The 25,488-nt window shown below is 41.7% G+C and overlaps 1 protein-coding gene across 4 annotated transcripts in view; it reads right to left on the reverse strand.

Moving 5' to 3' along the window:
- MCC (MCC regulator of WNT signaling pathway) overlaps positions 1–25,488 on the reverse strand; it is a 394,500-nt gene that overhangs the window by 228,629 nt on the left and 140,383 nt on the right. The gene's annotated exons all lie outside the window — the stretch shown is intronic.

Genomic DNA, 25,488 nt, shown 5'->3' on the forward strand with positions numbered 1-25,488 from the left:
CGATGGAAACTCTAGTATACCAATTTGATGATCTTTTGTTTGTTTGTTTGTTTGTTAATGTTGCCCCTTCTTTCCTCCTGGAAACATAAAAATATATGCACTTTTGGGTGCCTGCTCAGGTGATTACCACCTGCACCTTCCATCTACATTTCTTTTCTTTTGGTTCCACTTTCCCACTTCACCTTCTACACACCCCTACCTGCCACCACCGCGACCACTACCACCACAAAAAGGATCATGACTTCTTCCTAAGAAAAAAAAGAAAAAAGGAAAAGAAAACCAGACCAACCAAAGTGTTCCCTCTCCCAAAGAGGGGCTCTTGTGTACTCGGCAACAATTAATTAGACTACTTACAAATGTGTTACACAACATAGCAGGGCTTATTACAAATGCAGCCACAATCAGTCCTTGGGAAATTCCCAATATCTTACATCTGGCTTTATTTGTGTTTATTAGGGAGAAGGATGGGCAGCAGATGGGATAGCTGTACTTCCTCAAAGGCATCTTAAGCTCTTACAAAGTCTTTTTGTACACCTTATTGCATCTGAGGGGATCTTCAACATCCCAGCAAGGGAGATGACTATCACATACAGACAAAGAAAACCTAAGGCTCAAAGAGATTAGGCATCAAGCTCAAACCAACACACACTAGACAGTGGAATCTTGGCCCAGGATCCAGGTCACAATTTAAGCCCAGAGCACTTTATTGTTTTGTTCCACTTTGTTTATTAAATTAGGCCTAAGTTACTGACCAGTTAGCGAGTGGGCTTGGGCCAATAATAAATTGGGTCAGAGAATCCTGCACAGACATGACTTTGCCAACAGTTAGCTAATTAAGAGAACTTAGCAATGATTGCATTAATAAACCATTTCAGCAGAACAGGTTTAGTGCTCCTCTATATCCTAGGCCTGCCTCCCTCTCTCTCTGTCTCCACTGTACATTCGCTCTCAATCTCCGCCCCCCCACACCCTGTCTGCTTCACCCTCTCTCTGTCTCCCCCATCTCTCTCTCTCTCTCTCTCTCTCTCTCTCACACACACACACACACACACACACACACACACACACCCATCACTAGAAATCCCTTCTTCCTGCTTAGGAGAAGTCCTTGAGGATACACCACCCTCATCATCTTCCCTTGAGCACTGCACACCAACTAGAATGTTGTTTCTCTAAACACCTGGCATTGATAGTCTGTATGACTCACTTGATACTTCAATAACAAGAGAAGACAATTTTGTGTTGTCTCCTAGTGAGGGTCCAAGGCAGCTCAAGCAAGTAGAGGGTGTTGCATCTTCCCTATCCTTACACCCAGCAGGCCTAGAATACTGTTATAATGCAAAGTGTTGCTAAATTTATCCACCATTATAGAAGCTCTTAGAAACAACAGTTCACCCATTTACTGGCTAATGTAACACTCCAGAAGCTGTTGGCAAAAAGAAAAGCATTTTAGTTTGAGAAGTCAATTTTTTTAAAAATCATCCATTAATCTTTTATCAGAACTAGTCTTAACTGGCTTCTAGAATGGTTCCAAGTACTGGACTTCAGGGGAGAAAATCATCAGCTGAGACAAACAAGCTTGGAGAAGACAGTGATGATACCCAATAGTATCTGGATTGGTTAGTACAGCCCGCAAATACAGGAATATGAACACAGACTAGTGCTTTCTGTCAAGCCAGACTTCTCTCTAAGATGAGAAAGTAGGGAAGGAGCAAAGGATACCGAAAGGACAAAAAGGAGAATGGCAGTGAAAATGACAGGACTAGAGGGTGGGTGAGCACTAGATGGAGCAGACCAGAACGAAGAAGCAAAGTCAGACCAGCTTTGCAGGCTGGAAGAAGACAAAGCATAACCGTTCTCTGCTTACAAAACCGGGACACACCAGCAGGCTAGTTCCTTTCCTGGCGTCAGGGCTCTGTGAACTCTCTCCAGGTGGGAACAGGCCCTTTGACTCCAACAGGCTCTGCTTTGAGCAGCCAGAGTCAAATGAACTCTTTGCTATAAGACTTTTGAAAGGAAATGCATAGAGTCAAGAATGCTTATGTACCCTGGCTGGCATGGCTCAACCAAAGGGTCGCCAGTTGGATTCCCAGTCAGGGCACATGCCTGGGTTGCAGGCCAGGTCCCCAGTGGGGGCCACGTTAGTTGCAACCACACATTGATGTTTTTCTCCCTCTCTTTCTCCCTCCCTTCCCCTTTCTCTAAATATAAATAAAATCTTTTAAAAAAAGAATGCTTATGTAGTGAAAACCCATCTCTTGAATGTAACAACTGCAGTGATAGATAACATCAAAAAAGCACTTCTTCATATCTTTGGAATAATGTGTTTTTTCCACATTGACATTGAAACAAATTATTAAACTGCAGCTTCCTAAATCTGATTAATGTTATTCAGGAACTCCCACAAACTGTTTGCCATTTATTACACTTGCTAATTAGGAGCTGTAAGGTCTTTCTTTATCTTCCCCAACCTACAGTCACATGCCCAGGACAGAGCTTTGTAAAAGCAGGACTCCTGGCTAATACTGTTAATGAGTTTAGTACTGCCAAAATGTCAATGGTTTTTTATTTGGTCAGAAAGGGCCTAATTTATCTAGTTTGCTGCCCTCGGTAATTTTCACGGAAATGTCAGAGCAGCAATCAGCAGAAGCGGATGGCAATAAAGATGATTACTAGAAGGATAGCAAGAACACCCCACTGACAGGCTGCTTTAATTTTTCTTTCCCCACTGCAAAAGTTAGTTCAGAGAAGGGCAATGGACTATACAGAGCTCACTCCAAAGCATAGCCGCATAATTTGTCTGAAATACAATTACACTTTTGAAATTGTGAGACATGTAAGAAGCTTCCTGTGAAGGCAGAGAGTATAAGAACGTGTTTCAGGAGAGAGATGGGAAGAGCAGGGCTCTTTTAACAAAACTTGCTTCATTCACAACATATTTTAGGATGCTAAATAAGGAAAGGGTGCCTGAAGGAACTACATCCAGCTTGCTTGTTTCACTTTTGCACTAGAAAAATATGCTTAGGACTTACTCAACACAAAATAAAAATATATTCCTTCGCTAGTAATTTCAATTTATTCTTTCTTAAATAAACATAAGTAATAAGTGTAATCATTGTAGGAGTCAGTAACAGACAGCAGGGCGGAGTTTACCTTTAGGTCATTGGTGTCCAGATGTCCAAACATGCAAGGCATTCACTTAAGCTAATTGCAACAGAATGGGGGAGAAATCTCATGCATGCGTGATGATTTCAGGACATGGCCTTTCATTGATAGAATTTCACATTCTACCACAGGGACAACATCAAATTCATTTGGATTATTATGAAAAAGGGGAATGATACAAAATGAAAGATAAAGAAAATGAAGCACTCACTCTAGTCCCCAACAGCCAACCTCATATGAAATAAAAACTCCAGGCCCCCAAGACATTCCATCAAAATCTTTGTGCTACCCCACTCTCTCTCTCTCTGACTCCCTCCATCCCACAGAAAGGGACACTATAACAATGCTTCACGTTCTGACGCAAGGCCACTGTAACTTCTCAGCTTACATGATGAAGCAGACAATATAGCACACCAAGATCTCTGTTTAGAAAGTTAAGAAAGGGAAATCCTAAATCTGAATTCCACATGACCTGAGCTCCATCCTTTTTCACATGTGCAATCCTCCCAGTAGCCCAGTATGTCTTGGCTCTTTAAATTAAAGGGTCCAAATTCTATCAGTATAAATATTAAGAAAAACCTTTGACATAAAGGTTATTATTTCACTCTACCTCATCAATATCCCTGCAAAAATAAACAAATACATGAAGTTGGCATACGTGAGCTTAATTTAATCTCTCCTTAAGGAAAATTAAGTTTAAGACAAGGATAAAAATATTTGCTTCATTAAATTTCCTATTAAGTAGTCTAGTTTAACTAAGCAATTTAACCAAGCCATTGACTGTCGAAGTACTCTTAAAATCAGACCCTTATATGGTTAAGTGTGTTTAATATAATGGAAGGGAGTTTTTTTTTTTTAATCTAAGAGGCCTTTGTTTACATTTCCAACCACAGACTTAAAAAGGATGTAACATTGTTGACTGGGCCGCTGTGGGTTCCTACGGCCACAAGACATGATTTGCTTTTCCCTGACTCAGTTTCCCCATCATTAATAATGGCATAGTTATTTTCTCTTCTACCAGCTACCCAAACATTAGATGCACAAGTTATTAGCAAATGCTAAGTCATGTATACACAATGATGGTCTCCAGTCTCAAAAGTTAAGACGGACAAAACCCAAAAACAGTATTCCCGGCTGATAAAGAAAATCTTAGGATTCATCCCTTTCTGTGGGATGAAGGGAGTCAGAGAGAGAGTTGGGTAGGTGCAAAGATTTTGGTGGAATATCTTGGGAGCCTGGGGTTTTTATTTCATATGAAGTCAGCTATTGGAGACTAGAGTGAGTGCTTTGTTTTCTTTATCCTTCATTTTCTTGCTTCATCTCCTGCTGTGAAATTAGAGACAAAACTTGCTGTCTACATCAAGGATAAGGTGACCACCACCCCAGTTTACTCAGGACTGCCACAGTTTTTACACTGAAAATTTCTGGGTAAACCAAAACAGCTGGTTACCTTCACAGAAATCCAAATGAGTAGCATATTTGCATAATCAAAAATAACTGATGAACTTAACAAATACAGTTACTTTAAACTCAATGCTCTGCATTAAAAAAGTAAAGCTTGACTGGCTTTAGCTTGGTTATATTTTATCTTTCTCTTGATTTTTTTTTTCAGTTCGCCAAAGGGTAGTAGGAATGGGTTTAGTTATCTGGAGCTCTGCCACTTACTCTGTGACCTCGGGAGAGCTATTTAACCTGTCTCAAGTTACAGATCATGCCAGGCACAACAGTAAGCACTCACATGGGAGCCAGAGCTATTATCTATTTCAGTACTGTACACCTAGTGATATGATTATATTTGTTTTACTAGTGATTTTTAAATATTTCCCATCACCTCTATAAATACTATGGATTTTCTTTCTTTTTAATCTCCGAACAGCCTACAAGTACAATCAGGTTGATATGTTCTCCCTTAATTATTCCTTTTCTCTGACAGACCTACATAAAAAATGGAGAAGCAATATAATTTCCTTCTTCAATTTAAAAGCAGGCTCTACCATGCTCATTTTAGCATAACCAAGTGTTAGAAAACTCTTTTAATGATAAAATATCATTTCTTTCTCGTAATTTCTAATTACCAGCATACACTTGTCCATGTTAAGATATGCTCCCTTTTCCAGCAGCTAACCTATAAATTGGAATAAGCTTATTAGAATTCTAGCAACACCAGTAACAAAATATAATTAGCTTCTTGGAATTTATGAGCTTATTCTTTCAACAAAAAACATTAATTATTCTTTAAAAATGAATACGATAATGCTTGGATTGCAAAGGAATACTTCAGTGAATGAATTAAGGGACATTACTCTCCCATCGTATCTGAGTGGGCTCCTTTTACTTTGTTGTCCTAAATTCATTTGAATTTTCAATCTCCAGCTAATAAACCACTGACTATCAAGTGCACAGGCAGCACAGAATCACAAAAATGTAATAATGTTGATAAGGGGGCTGCTGATCTTGGGGCTGCCAGCAACAGGGACTACAGAATGAGGCAAGGGACAGTTTAAAGAAGTTACTATTTCACCAATGTGAAAATATTAATGAGATAAGGAGAGAGAACTATTACTTCCATGACAATAGAAAGGAAAATAAAAGAACTTCTTACCCTTAGCGTTTATCAAAAGAGTACCTGTGGGGCTGAGAATGACATTGGACAAATTTTTGGATTCAAAAAAGAAAAGCAGCATTTCCTCTTAAGCAGAAAATTGACTCATTGCCAATTACTGAACCAATGCGTACATAGTTCCTAGCAAACAGAAGGAATGCAGTGAATGTGTGTCCTCTTCCCCTTCTGGCAAAATTCCATTATCCTGCCACAACACATTTTACAAGGGGATCAGAGGTTTCCAACTTGCTTAGGGTTTTCTAAAAGCTGCCTGCAGGCAAAGTGCTGTAGATGAGCAATGATATCTTAGAATGTTTATATAAAGCGGAGAGTCAGGGATTCTGTACTGTATCCTGAGTCATGCCTTCACTACATGCAAGGTCTTTCTCAGTTGGATCTTCTCTGATTTTTCCATCTACATTAAGTATTAGGGAGGGTCAGCAGAAGAGTATATAAAGCACTGGACACTACAAGCCATGGAAGGTGCTCGTAGGGAAGGAAGAACTTAAGCATGAGAAACGGGAGGAGGCCACCTTTTAAAGCACTTAACGTGAGCATGCAGAGACTAAATGCAACGGGATTTTTAGAAAAGAGGAGTGAGGGTAGGCATGTGGTGCAGTCAAGCAGAGTCAGCAGGACCAAATAGGAGCATTTTCATGATTAAATTGGATTAAGTAAAGAAATGCAAATAACACTGGTAATGGCCATGGTAATAAAGATCAAGAATCTCCTCATCCATAATAATAAACTGGGAAATAAAAGAAACACTGAGTAACATCAAGGATGGATACGTTAATAAGTCCTTCCTCCATAAAATACGCTGTACTCCCTGTTTCCTTTCTTCATCCTCCCAGCTCTGCCCATCATATTTAGGCCCTAAATTCCACTCCTAACAATGGGCTGCTCTCTGCCCCTGTGGTATGCAGGGGAAGAGGTGGGTTTCACCTCTGCACAGAGAAATGCCAGGTTATGCAGCACATGCAAACTGGTGAACATTGTAGCCCACCAGCCATATGAAGCAGAGTGGGAGACTTCCAGAAGGTCACTGAAGGTCACACAGGGACTTACTTCTGTCATCATATCAGACAAGACACTTCCTATGATAGCCTCTGATGCTTGTCACAATGTGCAGTAGTAATTACAGCAGTGTAAATCAGATTCTGGGCATTAGAAACTGGTCGGTTCCTTCCTCTACTTTGCTAAGAATAGTGTAATTCTTATAGACCAACTTCCTCCTGGGAGAGGAGGAAACCAGTAGAGAAACACCTGTACTAAGCTGAGATCATTTAATTTTGACTGAAGGTACTTTGAAAGCTGACGACACTGAGGCCAGAGTAGTATGCTGGAAACCATTTCCAATCACTCAGTCAAGTTTCCACTACAATTCTTTGATGCGTCTAATACTGGGCTATTGGAATCTCCAAGTATAAAGGCTTTCATCATTCAAGTTCCCAAAATCAACTCTTTTCTATTTTCATAAATACTCATTTCTGAATGAATTTTACACCTTATGGTTGAGAAAGTATGTTTGCATTCAATGACATTTCTGTGTAGGAAACCAGGCTCTGACACCTCCTCCTCACCCTGCCTACATCTCCGGCTTCACATTCAGTGTGACAGAAAGGGCAGGGGGAGGGGTGCAGGGGCAAGGCCAGCTTGCAGATGGCTTCACTCACAAGGCCTGCAGCCTTCCTAGAAGCAGCAAAGCCCTGAGATCATCCCAGCTACCAAAGCCTTCATTTAACAGGTCACCTAGAGTGTGCCAGTGGATTAATGAACTCCTTAAAAGAAAAAGAAAAAGAAAAAAAAACCCAAAAACTAAAATCCCCCAAATACCCTGAAGCTATAAGTAGGCCCTCCTTCCTCCATACTGCTAAAATAGTTACTCTAATTCCCTGAGCTAAATTGATTACACAGCATAGTTTGACAAGCCAGTAGGTTAAATGCTCTAGAATAGCGTTTTGGTCATATCCACTTTAAACAAAAATTAAATAGAGCCTTTAATGGTAGACTTGTATTTAGTGACATAGTTCAATTTAGGGATTTCCAAGTAATAATTCTGTTGTTATTTATAGGAAGTCACCACTAAAACAGAGAAATACTAGCAATTCATAATGGCAATACTCTTTGGACAAAAAATAAAATCCAGCAGCTCCTATGATATAAAAGGACTCCGCTGGGCCAAAGTTTTAAGCTTCCTACTATTAGATTTGTTCGTAGAAGACTCTGTGACACACACTAGCATCAGATCATGCAGAGACAGGTAAGCATCATCGGACATATAACAAGAGAGTAACGCATTATTAGATGCTCAGATGGGATACCCTTTTTAGAAACATTTTTATTGTATTTTTTCCATTACCTTTTATCCCCCTTACACCCTCTTCCACCTTCACCACCCCACCTCACCCCAGCAATCACCACACTGTGGTCCACGTCCATGAGTCCTCTTTCCTTTTCGCTCAATCCTTCCACCTCCTAACCCCCACCCTCCGGCTGTTGCTGTCAGCCGGCTCTCCATCTGTGGGTCTATCTTTATTTTGCTTGTTAGTTCAGTTTTGTCCATTAGATTCCGTATGAGTGAAATCATGTGGTATTTGTCTTTCTCTGACTGGCTTATTTCATTTAGCATAATGTCCTCCAGGTCCATCCATGCTGTTGCAAAGGGAATAATTTTCTTCTTTATTTTTATGGCCAAGTAGTATCCCATTGTGTAAACGTACCATAGTTATTTTATCGACTCATCTACTGATGGACACTTGGGCTAATTCCAAATCTTGGCTATTGTAAATAATGCTCAATGAACATAGGGGTGCTTATGTTCTTTCAAATTACTGTTTCAGGTTTCTTCAGATAAATTTCAAGAAGTGGAATCACTGGGTCATAAGGTAGTTACATTTTTAATTTTTTGAAGTAACTCCATACTGCTTTCCAAAGTGGTTGCACCAATCTGCATTCCCACCAATGGTGCAAAGGGTTCCCCTTTCTCTATATCCTCACCAACATTGTTTGTTGATTTGTAGATGATAGCCATTCCGACAGGTTTGAGATGATAACTCATTATGGTTTTAATTTGCATATCTCTGAAGATTGGTGACATTGAGCATCTTTTCATATGTCTATTGGCCAGCTGTATGTCCTCTTTGGAGAAGTATCTATTCAGGTCCTTTGCCCATTTTCTTATGGGGTTGTTTATTTGTTTGGTGTTGAGTTTTATAAGTTTTTTATAAATTGTGGATATTAACCCCTTATCAGATGTATCAGCAAATGATTTCCCATTCTATAGGTTCTCTTTTTATTTTCTTGATCATTTCCTTTGCTGTCAGTTTGATATAGAAATCAATTCCATTTTTATATGCCAATAATGACCTATCAGAAAGGGAAATTATGAAAATAATCCCATTCACAATTGCTTCAAAAAGAATAAAATACCTAGGAATAAATCTAACCAATGATGTAAAAGACCTGTACTTGGAAAATGGTAAGACACTCAAGAAAGAAACTGAAGAAGACACAAATAAGTGGAAGCACATATCATGTTCATGGATAGGAAGAATTAACATCATTGAAACATCCATACTACCCATAGCAATCTATAGATTCAATGCAATTCCTATTAAGATACCAATGACATATTTCACAGAAGTAGAACAAATATTTCAAAAATTTACATGGAACCACAAAGGCCCTGAATAGCAACAGCAATCTTAAGAAAGAAGAATGAAGTTCGAGGAATTATGCTACCTAATATGAAACTACACTATAAGGCCATCTTCATCAAAACAGCATGGTACTGGCATAAAAACAGACACAAAGGTCAACAGAACAGAAGAGAGCCTAGGGATAAATCCACACCTTTACAGTGAATTAATATTTGACAGAGGAAGCAAGCACATAAAATGAGCTAAAGATAGTTTATTCAATAAATGTGTAAGAACACATTTCAAAGGTGTTCTTACATAAGCAGCGAGCAGAGACTGAGTAAGCAGGCCTAGACAGAACAACACACGGTCCCAGTGTGTTCCAGCCTGTGCGTTTGGTGGTTTTAAACTGCCCTTTTTAGTCTTTGCATTATTTGACAAAGGCCACCTCAGGACCTCAGGGGACCCTTGTTTTTTCTTAACATCAGACACCGACTCTGCACAATATGCCGCTCAGTTTCTTCGTTCACACACATTCTGTCTCCCTCCTCCATTCCGCCAGCATATAGGGAAACACAGTTATATGGGTGCATTATTTACATGAACAAAGATTGAAAGCCTAAATATTTACTCATAGTTGATTGTATTTTGTTATATAATTTGAACTATTACAGTTAAAATTTTAAGTTTTTACAAGGAAAATGTATCAAGGAAAGCTCAAGAAACAATAAGATAATATTGTAAAGCTCAAGTATGATACCTTTAAAGAAATATTAAAAATTAAGAGAATATATTGAAATATTAACTGACAGTAAAAATTATAGGATTTTGGGGGGGTTACTCATTTATTTTCCAAATTTTGTATGTACATGCATTACTTTAATGATCATACCCACATATACTCCTTACTCCTTTCTCTGCCATTTCTTTCTCTTAATCTTATTTATTCATTTTTAGAGAGACAGGAAGGGGGGGAGACAGAAAGGGAGAGACACATCCATGTGAGAGAGAAACACTGATCAGTTTCCTCTTGCACACCCCAACTGGGGAGCAGGCCCACAACTCAGGCACGTGCCCTGCCTGGGAAATCAAACTGGAGACGTTTTGGTTCGCAGGACAGTATCTAATCTGTTGAGCCACACCAGTCAGGCCTCCCTGACATTTCTTTAAGGAGGAATCAAAGGTAGAAATGCTGATGTGATGAAATAATCAGATTTTTCTTAAAAAATTAAAGAACTATGACTTAAAAAGCACAACTTGTTTCAGTTAAATGGCAAATTCTGAACCATAAACCTGTGTGTGTATTACACACACATAAAATGCCAGAAGGCGGAGACTATGACTGTCCTTGAGTCCACACAGTACCATCTGGCTGCTCTGCACTGCTTCTTGTCTGTGTGGTGCATGAGGTATAGACACCCACTGTGGCGAGGCTGGAACAGGGTACAATATCAGCTGTCCACTAATCTGCACTGTGAGGGAACAGCCACGAAGATCAGATATTCCTAAATCCTGGCTCCTTTCTGAGCCTTATTATTCCACAGCCAACTGTCCATTTCCACTGAGATAATGGACAAGCACACCCCAATCCAGACTCATCATTCCCCACAAACTGGATTTTACGTGAAACTTAACCTTACCTTTCAGCACACTCCTCTCCAAACCTGGGCATTATCCCCAATACCTCTTCCTCTCTGCAGCCTATAAACCCACCCCCAAGCCCAGGTGCTAATAGATGCCAGTTTTAGAGGCCATGACTGTATGGTCCAAGAAGGCTGTAGGTATCTATCATGAAACAGCAGGGACTTCTGAATTCAGACCCCCGTTTAAATTTGGCCCTCTCACCTACTAAATGTGTGACCTTGGGCAAAACCCTGAATGTGCCTGAGTTTCCTTCCCCTCACTACACAATGCCCCTAAAAATAGGAACTACTGGTCCCATGGAACTATTGCAAAGCTGATTCACTCACAAAGGAAAGCTGAGTGATCAGCGGGGAACACTCTGGTAGGACAGACCACGTCTGCAGAAATGGTGTAGACCCGAAAGGGCCAATGCGATCGGAGCATAGTGGAGAGGATGGAATCTAGACTGGAGTGGCAATGTCAGGGAAGATTTTCAGGGGAAACTAACACTTAAACTGAGCCCTATGAGATGAGCAGGAGGCAGATAAGCACAGGTTGAGGATATGGACAACTGTACCAGCAGAAGAACAGCAAACTCGAAGTTCTGAGGTCAAGAGACAAACAGGCACCTGGAAGGTAATGGAAGTAGTCGAGCTGGACGGAGACTAGACTATGAGGGTGAGAAGTGGCCAGGGGTACAGCTGGTGCGATGACATGGTCTGCAGGTTTGGGTACCCTGCAACAGAGGGTTTTAAGCATGGAAATGACATACAAAATGCATACAAAGTACCTACACATTTGAGTGCTACTCCTGAGTACTATAACTGCCTTCATTTTTACTGCTCCGCAGTCTGGTTTATGCTGTCCAGAAATTTACTATCCAATGTCTTTTTTTCTTAAGCTGGCCTCTTCCTATTAATTATTGATGTGTTAGAGTATTTTAAAAAAGCTATTACATTTTTTTTCTTCAATTTACTTGGTGAATTCTAGGCAGACGTGTAAAGGGGAAAGCCCATCAGTCTCTACCTGGGGTCCCTGAGAGCTGGAAGAACAACAGAAAGGTTAATTTGTTATCTAAGTCATAAACCCCAGAAACTCTCCACGTAGCTGATCACACTAACTTCTCAATGCCAACTGCTGTGCTAGGTAGTATTTATTTATAAGACACCACGCATAAGCCTCATCATTTTGTGGCCAGATATGTGCCAATCTCCCCATTCTGGCCAGGGAAGAGCCACTGGTTCAGGAACTTAGTGTCACCTGAGGCGTCACAGGCTGCTTTGCTGAAAGCTTACATCCCACCACTGAGAAGTACTAGTCACACTGTGCCTGAAATCCACCCAGTAACCCTAGGACTCCCTGGAGTCCCTTATTAGCTCCATCCAGTAACCTATGAATGCTGATATTTGTAAAAAACCTAAATTAATGAAATGAATTAAAAACTTTATCATTCCCACGGAATTAAGAGTCATTCACTGAGAAAAGCAATTAACATATTTCTGCCCCTTGCAAATGATTACTAAAGCTTAACTGCAGGGACCTCCTTACCTTTGTGAAAAAGGATGTCTTTTTGCATGTAAAGCAGATTATACATAAAATTATTCTCCACACCTTTATCCTTAATTCCACATATTCATTATTTCTAATTTGGAAAGCAACCTTAAGGCTAGAGGCGTTAGGTTACACTCTCATGAGTTTTAACAATTTTACTGTAGATTAATCAGTGTCAATGGACAACAGTAGTTTTTAACAGGGTGCTTTTGAATATCAGAACTATTACTGTGCACCGTTAAACAACCAGAGTTCTGTTGTACTGAAAGGAACACGTTTTTTAAAAGTATAAATTTAGCCTTTGATATGCATAAAGGGAAGGAATGTTTGCAAAACAAAACAGAAGTGATTTTGTATCATACTGCTTCACTTGAAATATTTCAACAAACATTAGCATGTCCATCCTTTTTATCTATCATTTCTAATACAATAACACAACCTAATTCCAGCTCCTGGAGCTACTCCCCCCATCCCCAGAGTAGAACCTGTTTCCAAACAGCCTCCATTCTGACTGCCTCTCTTCCAAAGAGAGGACACCCGCCGTGGCTCCCAGGAGACCTGACTGGAGGTACAGCTCTCCAGAGGTACCCCCTGGGGCCCCGTGCCTTCAGGAGGAGAAGGTGGGAGGTGTAGCCAGACTCAGCTTCAGGGAGAGGGAATCTGGGACTTGTCCACTGGTTGGTTGGTACATAAACAGTGGCCCTTTCCTCTCTACCCCTGCCCCCTACCTTATTTTCTTTTTTACTTCTTTTCATCATTCTTAACTGGCATGTCTCCTGTCAACCACATTGCAAGAATGTGCTCTGAGAAGAAAGCACTTTCTGAGCACCCCTACCAGGTAAGCTTCTGGGACAGACAAATACGTAAGCTGATTACATTACAGAGCGCCAAGGGGTAGTGGGAGCAGTGAGGAGCGTTGGTGTCTGACACTGCACTGACTGGGAGGTGAGAAAGGCTTTCTGGAGAAGGTGACAGACAGGCTGCGGGGCCTAAGACAAGCTGGTGTCTCCAGGCAAAGGGCTGTCACTGCAGGAAGAACTGACATGAGGCTTTTTTCCGACAGGACAGGAGGGAAAAGGTGAAAGAATACTAACTACAAGTAATTTTTACACAAGACCTGTGCTACTCCTTTTACCTGTTGAATATTCAAATCAATCTGAGGTGGAGATGGAAATCTGTGAGGCAACATCTCAGATGCATAGTTTAGGCCATGGGAGTGGGTGATACCACTGTGGGAGTGTCCACAGGGACAAGTCGAGCTGGAAGTTCAGGGGTCCCAAACTTCACAACCAAAAAGGGAGATGTTAGCGCCTTAGGTCTGTGACTCCTCTGTTTCCTTCCCATTGCCCTCAGGTACACACTTCTCAGCAAAAGACTGAACTAACAACTTCAAAACACAAGAAGGAACATTCCACAACTTTCTCCTTCTTACCATTACACAAAACCTCAGTTAAGGCCAAAGGTTCCAGAGGCTTTTTAAAAAACCACTTTCAAATGCAAAAGTTTGCTGTAAACAGAAACAGAGATGCCTTTCCTGACGTGGGGCCCATTTACCTCTGTGGCCTCCAGCTGGAGTGTCTGCTCCGCCCATCATCACGGCCCTTCCCAGGCACCGCTCCCCGCTCCCTGCGCCACGGCACTGCCCGCCCTGGCATTGCTGCAGCCTTCTCCCAGTTCGCAGGCCACAACTGGTAAGGGAGTTCTCAAAGCAGTGCATCACCGACAAAACCTCATCTCAGTGAGAGACACAGTTACTCAACACACGAAGACGGTCTCCTCTGCAACACGTCCTGGTTCTGGGCCTGGGTGGGGCCTGCTGCACCCTCCCTGCCTCAGGTCACACCATCAACCGGATGGTTCATCCTAAGGTCAGTTTCTGGGCACAAGATGGCCTGAAGATAACATAGCTGGGGCAAAATTAGAACAAAATTTAAAAAATAATAAAACTAATAAAAAATTAAAAAGCAAATTAGTATTATCATTGGTTAGTTCATTAACATTCTGGCTCTGTGACTCCAAAAAAAATGAAAGTACCCAATTTTCTTTTCCAAAACGTATCAATATTTAGAGGAACCTTTTCTGAGGTAATGGGCTTTGGGCACTAAGGTCCAGAGAGAGAACATCAGCAGGCTGGAAGACTCACAGCATTCCTGATACTGTCTCTGTGACACACTTGTCTCCACTTAAGAACTTCCTTTAAATTACTTCAGTGCTCACAACTACAGCTTCTAATGTTCAGTTTTTAGAGTGTTTCTCTTCTATCTCTTCTACTTGGCACATTCACTATGGCAAGTAAGCACTGTTGCAGCAAAATAACTATTATTGTTGCTGTTGTCATTATTGCAGCAGCAAGAGCTAAACCAGGCAGCCTGATAAGCACCACACAGGTATGTCTGTCACTGGTCTTTGCAACATTTGTCCAGGGTAGATATTCTTATCACTTTTCTCACAGGGAATGCATGGCCCAGAAAAACAACTTCCCACAGATCCCCCCGCTAGGATATCAGAGCCCACAACTTTACTGCACGTAGCTTTACAGAGGAACTAAGGAGATGACTGGAGTGACTGGGCCCAGTGGGGAAGTTAGTGAAGAAGGTGACCAAGAAGACAGTGACCTTTCCTAGTCATTCAACCTATTATTCTGATTCAAATACATCATCACTGCTAGCAGGGAACAGTTTCATGTTAAATAAGAAAGACACCCATCTTTGCCATTTGGGGAGTTAAAGGGTTTGAAGGCAGCTTTATCAGCATGACACTTTTTCCGGCAGGAACGACACATGTGTCCAGGCAGTGTTTCCCTCAGCAGCTCAGAAGCCCAAAAGGAGCAACAGTCCTGGAAGTCCCTCTATCACACCAGAGGGCTCTGTGCACACAGCAGGGCACTCTGAAACGGGGGGTCCCAAATGGGAGTTTAAATCTACCCTTTAAAGTTGGAAATAAAAACCTCCTCCGATCCTGGGATGCAGCTCACTGATTTCCCCCCTGCGCACTATTGATGCCCCATCAGTAATCAGCTCGGGCACAGCGGCCCCTGGACTGTCTCATTCCCACAGCAGTCTTACGTGATCTTACTCTCTTTCCAACAATTCATCAGATGTGCTCCCAATCAAGCATGAAAATAAATTAGATTCTGGTTTAACTAGGATTAGATTCACAGCACCAAGAAATGAAGTACAGTTATCTAATCTAGCAGGCCAGCCTCAGACTTCCTGGCCACTTCCCACAGGCTCCTCTCGCTAAAGCCCTCTCCTAAACCCCTCTTAAATACGGTGAAATCACAGCACGTTGGTGAAGAAATGTACCGTATTTTGCTGCGTATAATGCACGCCCACATTTTTGGCCCAAACTTTCAGGAAAACTTTCATTTCCATTTTTTAATTCAATTTTTTATTTATTTATGTTTAGAAATAAAACCGATTGTTGTATTCCAGGGTATTATTTTGCATACAGATATCATTATTGCTTTCTGGAGTTACATTGTTAACACATAAGCATAAATAAAAGAATTTAAAACGTGTATAGATACAGAATTAGTACTACCCACATATAATACGCACCCTTATTTTCCCTCAAATATTTGGGCAAAAAAGTGTGCATTATACACAGCAAAATACGGTAACTCTTCAAATGCCATGAACATAACTCTTACTGCTGGCGCCTGCCTCACACTGTGAGATGGAGAGACTGGCTAGTCTGTTCATCATGAGAGCTGCTAGGTGTCAGCCTGGGAAATGCGCACTGGCCCTGTGTTGCATCAGAAGTGACTTCCTGGACACCCCAGAGGAAGGAGCCTCCTGTGCTTGGGAGAAGCCCACCTGTTTTCCGGGGAGAAGCAGTTTGTTCTCATGGCTCATTTTACACTCACTGTCACTCTATCTGAAATACCAAACACTGAGTGGTGCAAAGCCCCAACCATGGAGAAAATCGGGCATGGACAAAGGAGAAGAGGGGTGGGAAACTGATGTTCAGAAAGTACGAAGGAAGTACTCCTATGATGCAACAACAAAAACATCTCAAACAACCCAATTAAAAAATGGGCTAAGGATTCGAATGGACATTTCTCCAGACAATATGGCCAATAAGCACATGAAAAGATGTTCAACATCAGTAACCATTAGGGAAATGCAAAAAAGAAACCATAGTGAGATACTGCTTCATACCTATTTGGATGACTATAACTTAAAAAACAAAACAAATGGAAAACAAGTATCAGCAGGGACAAGAAGAAATTGGAACCTTTGTGCACTGCTGGCGGGAGTGATGGAAAGGTGCAGTTGCTATAGAAAACAGTGTAGATTGCTGTAGAGAAGCAATTCCTTAAAAAATTAAACACAGAATTATAATATGCTCTAGCAAGTCCACTTCTGAGTGTATACCCGACAAAAGTGAAAGCAGGAACTCAAACAGGTATGTGTTCACCATGCTCACAGCAGCAGTGCTCACGACATATAAAAGGTGAGGTCACCCACCTGCTCATCTGCCGATGAACAAACAGAATGTGACACACACACACAATGGAATATTATTCAGCCTTAAAAAGGAAGGAAATTCTGACACACACTACAACATCAATGAACCCTGAAGGCCCTATACCTGAATATTTTTTAAATTCGTGTACTTTTGTGTGTGGGTATGAGGCCGGGGAGGGGAGATGCTGAGGAGAGGTGGAACTAACAAAGAAAAGGCCAGGAGGCTCTGTCCTAAAAGCCTGTTAGAGGAAGTATTTTCAGAAGAGGCTAAAGCAGGGGTGTCCAGCTCATTTTCACCAGGGGCCACATCAGCCCTATGGTTGCCTTCAAAGGGCCAAATGTAATTTCAACTCCTTAACAGTTAAGGAGTAGTTACATTTATACAGCCCTAAAATTATTTTGGCCCTTTGAAGGCAACCACGAGGCTGATGTGGCCCCTGATGAAAATGAGTTAGACACTCCTGGTATATATTCAAAACACTCCAGAGAAATCCTGATGCTTCCACAGCCAATGAGGCCAGGGGAGACCCATCCAGATCTGTTTCCTCAGACTGCATCTCTTTCCACTCCCGGCCACATCCCCTCTTTGCTTAAACAGACCAAGCACACTCTGGCCTTTGCATCTGGCCCTGTTCTTCTCTCTGCCCGAAATGATTGTCTCCCATCTTTGCATGGCTGTATTCCTCATTTCATTCATGTCTCAAATCAAAGATTCCTGAAGAAAGGTCTTCCCTGATCCCTCCCTCCTTCATTCCCTGTGGGTTTTTTTTTTTTTTTACTTTCTACTGTAATCACCTCTGGACACACATCTAGTCTGCCTCCCTCTAGAACGTAAGATCCATTAGACCAGGGACTACATCAGTTTTGTGTCTGTATCCCCAGACCTAAGAGCAGCGCCTGGCTGGCATTCAGATGACACACAATATTTGCTCAGTGAATAAACAATGGGCAACATAGAGTAAGTTACAGTAATAATGACCAAACTAAGTTCCCTCAGTGTGCTCTTTAACCAAGATATCAAAGTGGCCAATCCATCTGTCACACTAACGCAGCAACTGGGGTTTGGTTCAAACAAGTAACTCTGAAGTTTGTGGATGCCCTACTATGTCAAATTTTGACTAGGTGCTGGCAATACAGTGATGGGTTTTACTCTGTCCCTGCCTTCAAAGATCTCATGGTCTCCCAGGGAGGCTGGGGATCACTATAGTAAGTTCTGGTCACGGATGAAACAAAGAACAAGTAACCTGTGAGGCCGGGAGGGGCCAGGCAGGAGCAAGTATTCATACGTGTGCCACATATTCTATGGACAAGTCCATACAACCCATAGGAAACAGGGACAAGCAATTACTCCCACTCTTACCCTGCAACCAACCAGAGGGCTCCACTGCTTTCCTAATTGCCAGGCAACCTTTTTCCACGTTGGCATTCTTCCCTCCACAACTGCTTCAATATTTCTCACAATCCAGCTATAGTCTTTAGCTGACATGCGTGGACACACAGAGGTTTTGTGAAACTTTCTCTTCTCAAGTCACCAAATACTGCAGCCTTTGGCTTAAGATGCATTTCTCTCTCTGGCCCTCTATGTCCCATCATGCCTTCCAAGCACTGATCGAACCTTATGATGCAAAATATCTGCCTCAAAGTATCCTACCAACCAAAGCATCAAGTAGCTTGAGCTACACAATTTTCCCAGCCCAGCAGCCCAGCAGGCTTTTGCTGCTCATTTACAAAGTTAACAAACCCAAACCCCTATAGCTTTCTTGTATGGCACTAGAGTCAACAGCTGCTAATTCTGGATTCCCCCCCGCCCCCCACCGCCCCAAAGTCTCAAGGTTTAATCTCTTTGCTGAGTACAAGAAATATCTCGAAAGATTTACATATATAAATGCCTTTATAACCTCAGTCACTCCTCACGATAACGTTCTTTGTATTCATCAACAGAAAAGGAACATTTGCTAGAAAAAGGACAGCTCTGTGCCCCTGGTAAATATTTACTCTATAAATGGAACTGTTTATTTTTGCAATTCACGCTATTCTCTCCTGTTTCTTTCAAGATTGAAAGATACCACTGCCAGGAATCTGGGTGGGGTTTGGGGGAGTTCAAGAAAATAACTGCATCTAATTTAGCTCTGCCATGACATACCCTTGTTGATGTAAAAAAAAATAAATAAATAAAAATCCATGTTCTATTATCTATCAATTTCCTGAGTTTTTTTTCTGCTTCTGATTCTGTAATCTCACCAATACAAACCTGTTTCTCAGAATCTAGAGATTATTTAAAATGTAATCTTGGCTTTGTGAAATTTGATTCCTTTGATCAAAAACTAAATTTGCAATTTTTGCTCATCAACGACTTCTTAATTGTGCTATAAACGCAGGTTTTACGTTCCAGTCGGTCCAACTTTGAAAGAAGCCATCACGTGACTCACATTTGGTAAATTGGCTTCAGGTAGCTGTTAAACAGCACCCTTGAGTTTACCACCATGGTCCCTACTCTAGACAGGTACCCCCACTGAAAGTTCTGGCACCTCAAATCTGGTAGCCACAGTCCCGCAAGCACTGCGCTTCCTTAATATGAAAGAGTCTTGCAATTAATTTTAAAACTTCCCTATTGGCCAAAGCGCTTCCTCAGAATCAAGGTTTTCTGTGGCCCTCCTACTTCCTGACCACCTGCTGGTCTTTCACAAACCTCTTATTCTCACACCACATTTCTCCTTTTTCCTGCGCCTTTGACTGCCACCTGGTTCCAGCCACACTTGATCTACTTCCCCTTGCCAGCTGGGTTTGACGCCTGGCCTCACTGCCACGTCCTCAGGACCTGGTCTCCAGCTCCCAATCTCAATGGCTTCCCTGGCTTTTTCACCGACCCCAGCACTCTGCAACCTGCAGTGACTGAGCCAGCTGTATGTAGCAGGAGCCCAGAGCCCTAACTGCAGGGGTGGAAGAACCCTAATTGTTGACACTGGCAGCCTATTGTCCTTCGAAGCACTAATTCCTCCTCTGCCTCTGAGTGCACAGACTTTGGGCCATATGTCTCGGTGCCCCCCGTCTTCCCTGCAGTAAACAGGGGACAGAGGGAAAGTCCTCTTGGATGAGAATCACCCTATTTCTTATTGACAAATCTGCTTTTAGAGCTCTGGAATGCCTAGAATTCCTCAGCCACTTGGCCATATCCTTTTAATCATATCCATTTCATTTTTATCAAAAACATTTATCTGGGTATTGAATAGAGATTACAATACAAGTCCAACAGGCTTATTAAATATTGGGTTGGCCAAAAAATCTGTTTAGTTTTTTCCACAAAATAAAAGACACATTTTTTTTTCATTTTTACCAATAACTTTATTGATGTGGATATTTTGAGCACATCAGCTATCTCCCACGTGGTATAACATTGATTGTTCTCAATTAATGTCTCATTTTGATCACTATCACCTTCAATTGGTCTACCTGACCATGGAGCATCTTCCAGTCAGAAATCTCCAGCATGAAACTTCACAAACCTCTTTTGGCACATCCTATCGGTCACAGCACCTTCTCCACACACCATACAATTTTTTTTATTTGTCTTCACCTTTCTTGAAACAATAAAGCATAATATGCCTAAAATGTTGCATATTTTCTTCCATCTTCAATATAAAAATGGCTACACAAAAATTCATGAATTTTGATTTTTTAAATGCACTTTGATATGACAGCTGTCACAATACAATCTAACAAAATTGTTTCAAGTAAATTCAAGACCACTCACTAAGCACTACTAGAGCCATCCTATAGAAAACAAACAAACGAACTTTTTGGTCAACCCGTTAAAACACTTTCCCAGGAACATGTGATCAAAAGCTGAGAGCAGCTGCAGAAATGTATGAAGGGAAACCCCATACAAACGGGGGACCTGGGGTCAACTCCCAACTCCACCATTTATGGTCTGTAGAATTTTGGTAAATGTTTTCACCTCTTTATGTCTCAGTTTCTGTACCTGTAACATGGACATGATAGAAAGTATCTCATAGGTTGTTTGTTTGTTTTTAAGATTTTACTTGTTTATTTTTAGGGAGGGAGGGAAATAATGTGAGAAATACCAATCAGTTGCTTCTCACACACCCTGACTGGTGACCTGGCCAGCAACCCAGGTATGCCCTGACTAGGAATCAAACCAGTGACCTTTCAGGTTGTGGGATGATGCTCAACCCACTGAGCCACACCAGTCAGGGCTCTCATTGGTTTTTTGACAATGGGACATGTCAATGTCAAACACTTAGGGAACCACTAAGAAATTGTTAGATATTACCAACCAGTGAATTAATAGCTAAAAGGCATAACAACTAATCTATTGCCAAGCATTGGGAATTAAGAGACCAGGGTTTCAGACAAGATTCAGTCATTTTGTGGCCTCTGGAGTCGATTAAAAATGGTTGTCAATTCTTTGTCACACCCCCTTTGGAGAGATAAGCTCTGTTTCTCCACCCTTTGAAGCTGGGCTAAGCACAGACAGCTGTTGTGACCAGTAGAGCACACTTTTAGTCCTACAGTTTAAAAGAACTGTCAGCTTCTGCCTCCTCCTCCTCCTTGGAGCCCAGCTGCCCCACGGAGAAGAAACCCAAGCAGGCACATGGGCAGGCCCCATCCAGGAGAACTGAGGGGACCCCCCAGGCCACAGCCAGCACTGATTTGCCAGCCATACGATTAAGTCGGTGTAGAAGTGAGTCTTCCAGCTGTAGTCACAGACACAGGTCCTGCTCCTCAAGCTTAGCTCTTTCTTAAGTTGCAAAATCATGAACAACTAAGATTACCAGTTTAACTTTCTACATTTTGGGCCAGTTTGTCACACAGCCAAAAAGCCTCTTAAATCAGTTCTTCAAATTCTATAATTATAAAAAGAGGAAGGGAGAGAAGAGGCAAGGTGTTCATTCATTAAACATTCCTAAAATATCTACTATGTGCCAAACTCTGACAGGTCTTGACACTGTCCTTCCATGGCTTTTAGTCTGTGGCTGAGATAGACTTTAAACACCTCATTACAATGAAGTGAGACTCTACAGAGACAGAGGATGAAGAAGCACAAAGGGGTGTGGGAACAGTAGGTGAAGGCTCGGCCCTTCCAACTGCAATATTGTGTACCTTGCCAAAGACCAATCAGTACGTCTGTGAGATGGCCACTCAGAGATAGTCATACAAGAGAATCTATCTAGAGAGCAGTTTTCTCCCACATAAATCAACTCCTCGATTACAGTATCAGTGAAGATGTGGAGTTTCAGAAGCCACCCAACAATTGGTGAAAGCAGAGAGTGGCCTCAATAGCCTACATTTAGGAGTGAAATAATCTTATGAAAGAAGCTTTGAATCATGTAATAAGAGGAGAGTTAGGGAAATACAATTTCCAGGGCAACTAGGGTTTCAAAATAAATAGTGATGGGAAAAATTTATCTGTTCATTGTTTAATGTTTAAAAGGCAAAAAATTTAAGTTAATTGGTTTGAACAAAGTATTCTCTGAGTTAGGAAAGAATATTTTTCATTCCCAGAGGTTTTCATGATTGCCAGAAAAGAATAAACTCTTAAAGGTAAATTTTTATTTTGCTACATAAATAAGAAGTGATCTTCTAGACAGGCATATTGAGTGGTCAGCTATTCTGTAAATGAGTAAATTCAAGTCATAATCGGATAATGCTGCACCTTAAGACATCTTCTTCCCAAAGTCTGAATTACTCTAAGAACCAAGAGATGTGATTGTGAAATGGGGGTAAACTATGCACTGGCCCCACAGGTTTTACCAAGACAAAGAGAATTAACTGCTAACAGAAAATCCATGAAGATGAGGAAGAAAGTTCAGGAGCCTTCCCTTGACAGGTCTGGGAGAACTTAGTCTAATGCTGCTGACAGCATGTCCATTCAGCTTCTTAACTGTGGAGGAGGAAGATTGAACTTTCAAAGTACTTTTGATTTGGCTGTTGTTGAAGTCCTTCCTTAACCTCCCATTAGAAAAAGAAAAACATCCTTTGAGTCTTTGATAAGGACAGCTAATAGCCAAGGGGGAAAAAATAGCCAATTCATGCTTCTCAAGTTTTCCTTTTGAATTATCTTTGTTACTGCTAAGGACTAGTTTGCTTTGGTTAAAGTGTCCACACTTGACATAAGCCATTTGTAGTCAAGGAAAAATAAAAGTGTTTTGAATGTCCATAGGTAGATGGCATTTTAATATCTTCTATAATCATCTCACAGGATCTTGAATAGCCATTGTTCAAACTAAAGACACAAAAGGAACACATTCATGAATTTCCTGTTTTCCATCTTAAGGTTCTCACATGTGCAAAATACCTCATGCCCAACACCCAGCTCTCAGTCTGCTCCTGTATCCCTCATGCCCAGTCTCTCCTGCCTCTCTTGTAACTGAGCCTCCCTGCAGCACAGCAGGCGGGGGTAACACCTGAATCGTGGACCAAAGCCTGCTGCTCTCACGAGCAAGTCTAGCACACTACAACCAGAAGTGGATTCAAGCCAAATCCTCTTGTTCAGGATGTTATAAAGTCAGTGTCAACATTATTGTCAAAGAGTCAGTGACTCCTATGGCTAGAGAACCCTTGCAGAAGGGATAAGCTCAGAAACCAATGCCAATGAGAGAGGCCTCTTGTTTATAATACCCAGGGTGATGCTGGGCTCTTTTAGAGTTTTTCCTGCCCGTGAAATGCCTGGTGAACATCAGGCTGAATCTGACCCCGAGGTGACCTCCAGGTGGTGTTGAGTATCCTGGCCCAGCAGAGATACGCATTAAAGAGCTCCCTGAGGGATTTTATTAGCTCTGTTTCCAGGTGAGGAGGAGGAACCAACTATCAAAAGGGGATGACACCTTTGCCCGCCAAGATGTTCAGGCAAAACCAGTGTTTAAGAGACAAATTACAGTGAAAAGAAGAAACTCTCCTTTACACCAAAGACCTAAAGTGAGAGATACAAAACTGTGTTGGACCTGTGGGTCCATATAAATACTGATGTACAGATACTATAGAACAAGCGATGACTATTGCCCGTGGTAAACTGAACTAAGATTTAGGGTCTGCAAGGTACGACTCCTGCCTGTTCATACCCCTTTGCCTTGCAAATTCTCTTTACACATACTGTAATTTAGAGTATGTACGAAAGCTAAAAATAACTACCCCTACAGTGTGTTGCAACTACTCAGTCTTCAGGGAAACTAGGATCGTGGGGGTCACTAAATCACTGAGCCTAAAAAGAAGGCTCCGAAGAAGCGAGAAATGAATGCACAACACTGAGAAAAAGAAAAGTGTATTTGGTAAAGCATATGGTTGGAGCAGAAACTTGTGTATTTCCTTAGGGGCAAAACTACACCCTGTAATGCTGAAATATTGCTCTGAGGAGTGAATAAACAGGGCACATGAGACACAGGGTGGAGAGTGTTACTCCCCACCTGTGTTTTATGGATAACTTAGTGAATCTAATATACTCCCTAACCGTACCAACACTGTTAAAGTCGGTCTCCTCTCTCTCCAGTCAGCCCTTTAGCCACATCTGTCCTTAAATCACTGATTCATTTTTACAACAGAGGTAACTGAACAGCACACGTCAGGTGAAAGTGTGAAAGCTGCCGGACAGAAATAAACAAAGTGAATGGCCTGGGCAAGACTCTCTGCAAGATCTATGCTTTTAGTTTTTGATTTTTAAATGACCTTAGTAGACAACTCAAAAAGGCTTCTCCTCACATAGTGTTAGTAATGGAGCTCTATTTTGGGTTCTATTTTGATCTGAAACCTCTCCCTGCATTTAAAACGGGAAAATATCACTTAGGTCTTCTGGCCTTTCCCACCACCTCCCATTTTTCAATAAAGCCCTACTCTCTATCTTCCATCTTCCACATCACAAGGGAAAACATTGGGAATAGGAAATGCCTCTACCTCATTCCACCACCTCAAAATGCCATTTCAACCTGAGCAGGCACCGCAGCCCAGGAAGATACTGAGAGCACCAGGCTGGGGCCGACAGCATTCCCTGCTGGGTACCAGTCGCAGACCTACTCGGTTTCCCGTTTCCCCGTCTATGCCCTCCTGCTTTCCCCATCACCAGCCCTCTAACCCCAGTGAGGACTCTATCCTTTCATTTTTCCTCTAAGGTGAGTAATCTGACATCACCTCTATTTGCCTTCCAGCTGTTTTTACAAGTGTCTCCTCTCCTTCCCCTTTCCTTTCTTCAGCCGTACTCAAGAAGCACAGACTATTCACTCTACTTTTGCTCCCAGAAAGGGATCCGTGACAGTGCCAAGAGGAAAGCCCACAGAAAGTCTGATCTCAGACTTTCTCCTTTCTTTGAGCATCCACTTCTGCAGGCTTCCATCTCTCCTTTTCAGGTCTTCAAAGCCTTGGGGGCAGGGGGATGTGCCCTAGGCATCCCTAAAGTCATCACAAAGGTGGCTTTGAGCATCTTACT

The sequence above is a fragment of the Phyllostomus hastatus genome, unplaced genomic scaffold (genome assembly GCF_019186645.2).
Source record: "Phyllostomus hastatus isolate PE091 unplaced genomic scaffold, TTU_PhHast_1.1 phas_contig_254, whole genome shotgun sequence".
Classification (NCBI taxonomy): Eukaryota; Metazoa; Chordata; class Mammalia; order Chiroptera; family Phyllostomidae; genus Phyllostomus; species Phyllostomus hastatus.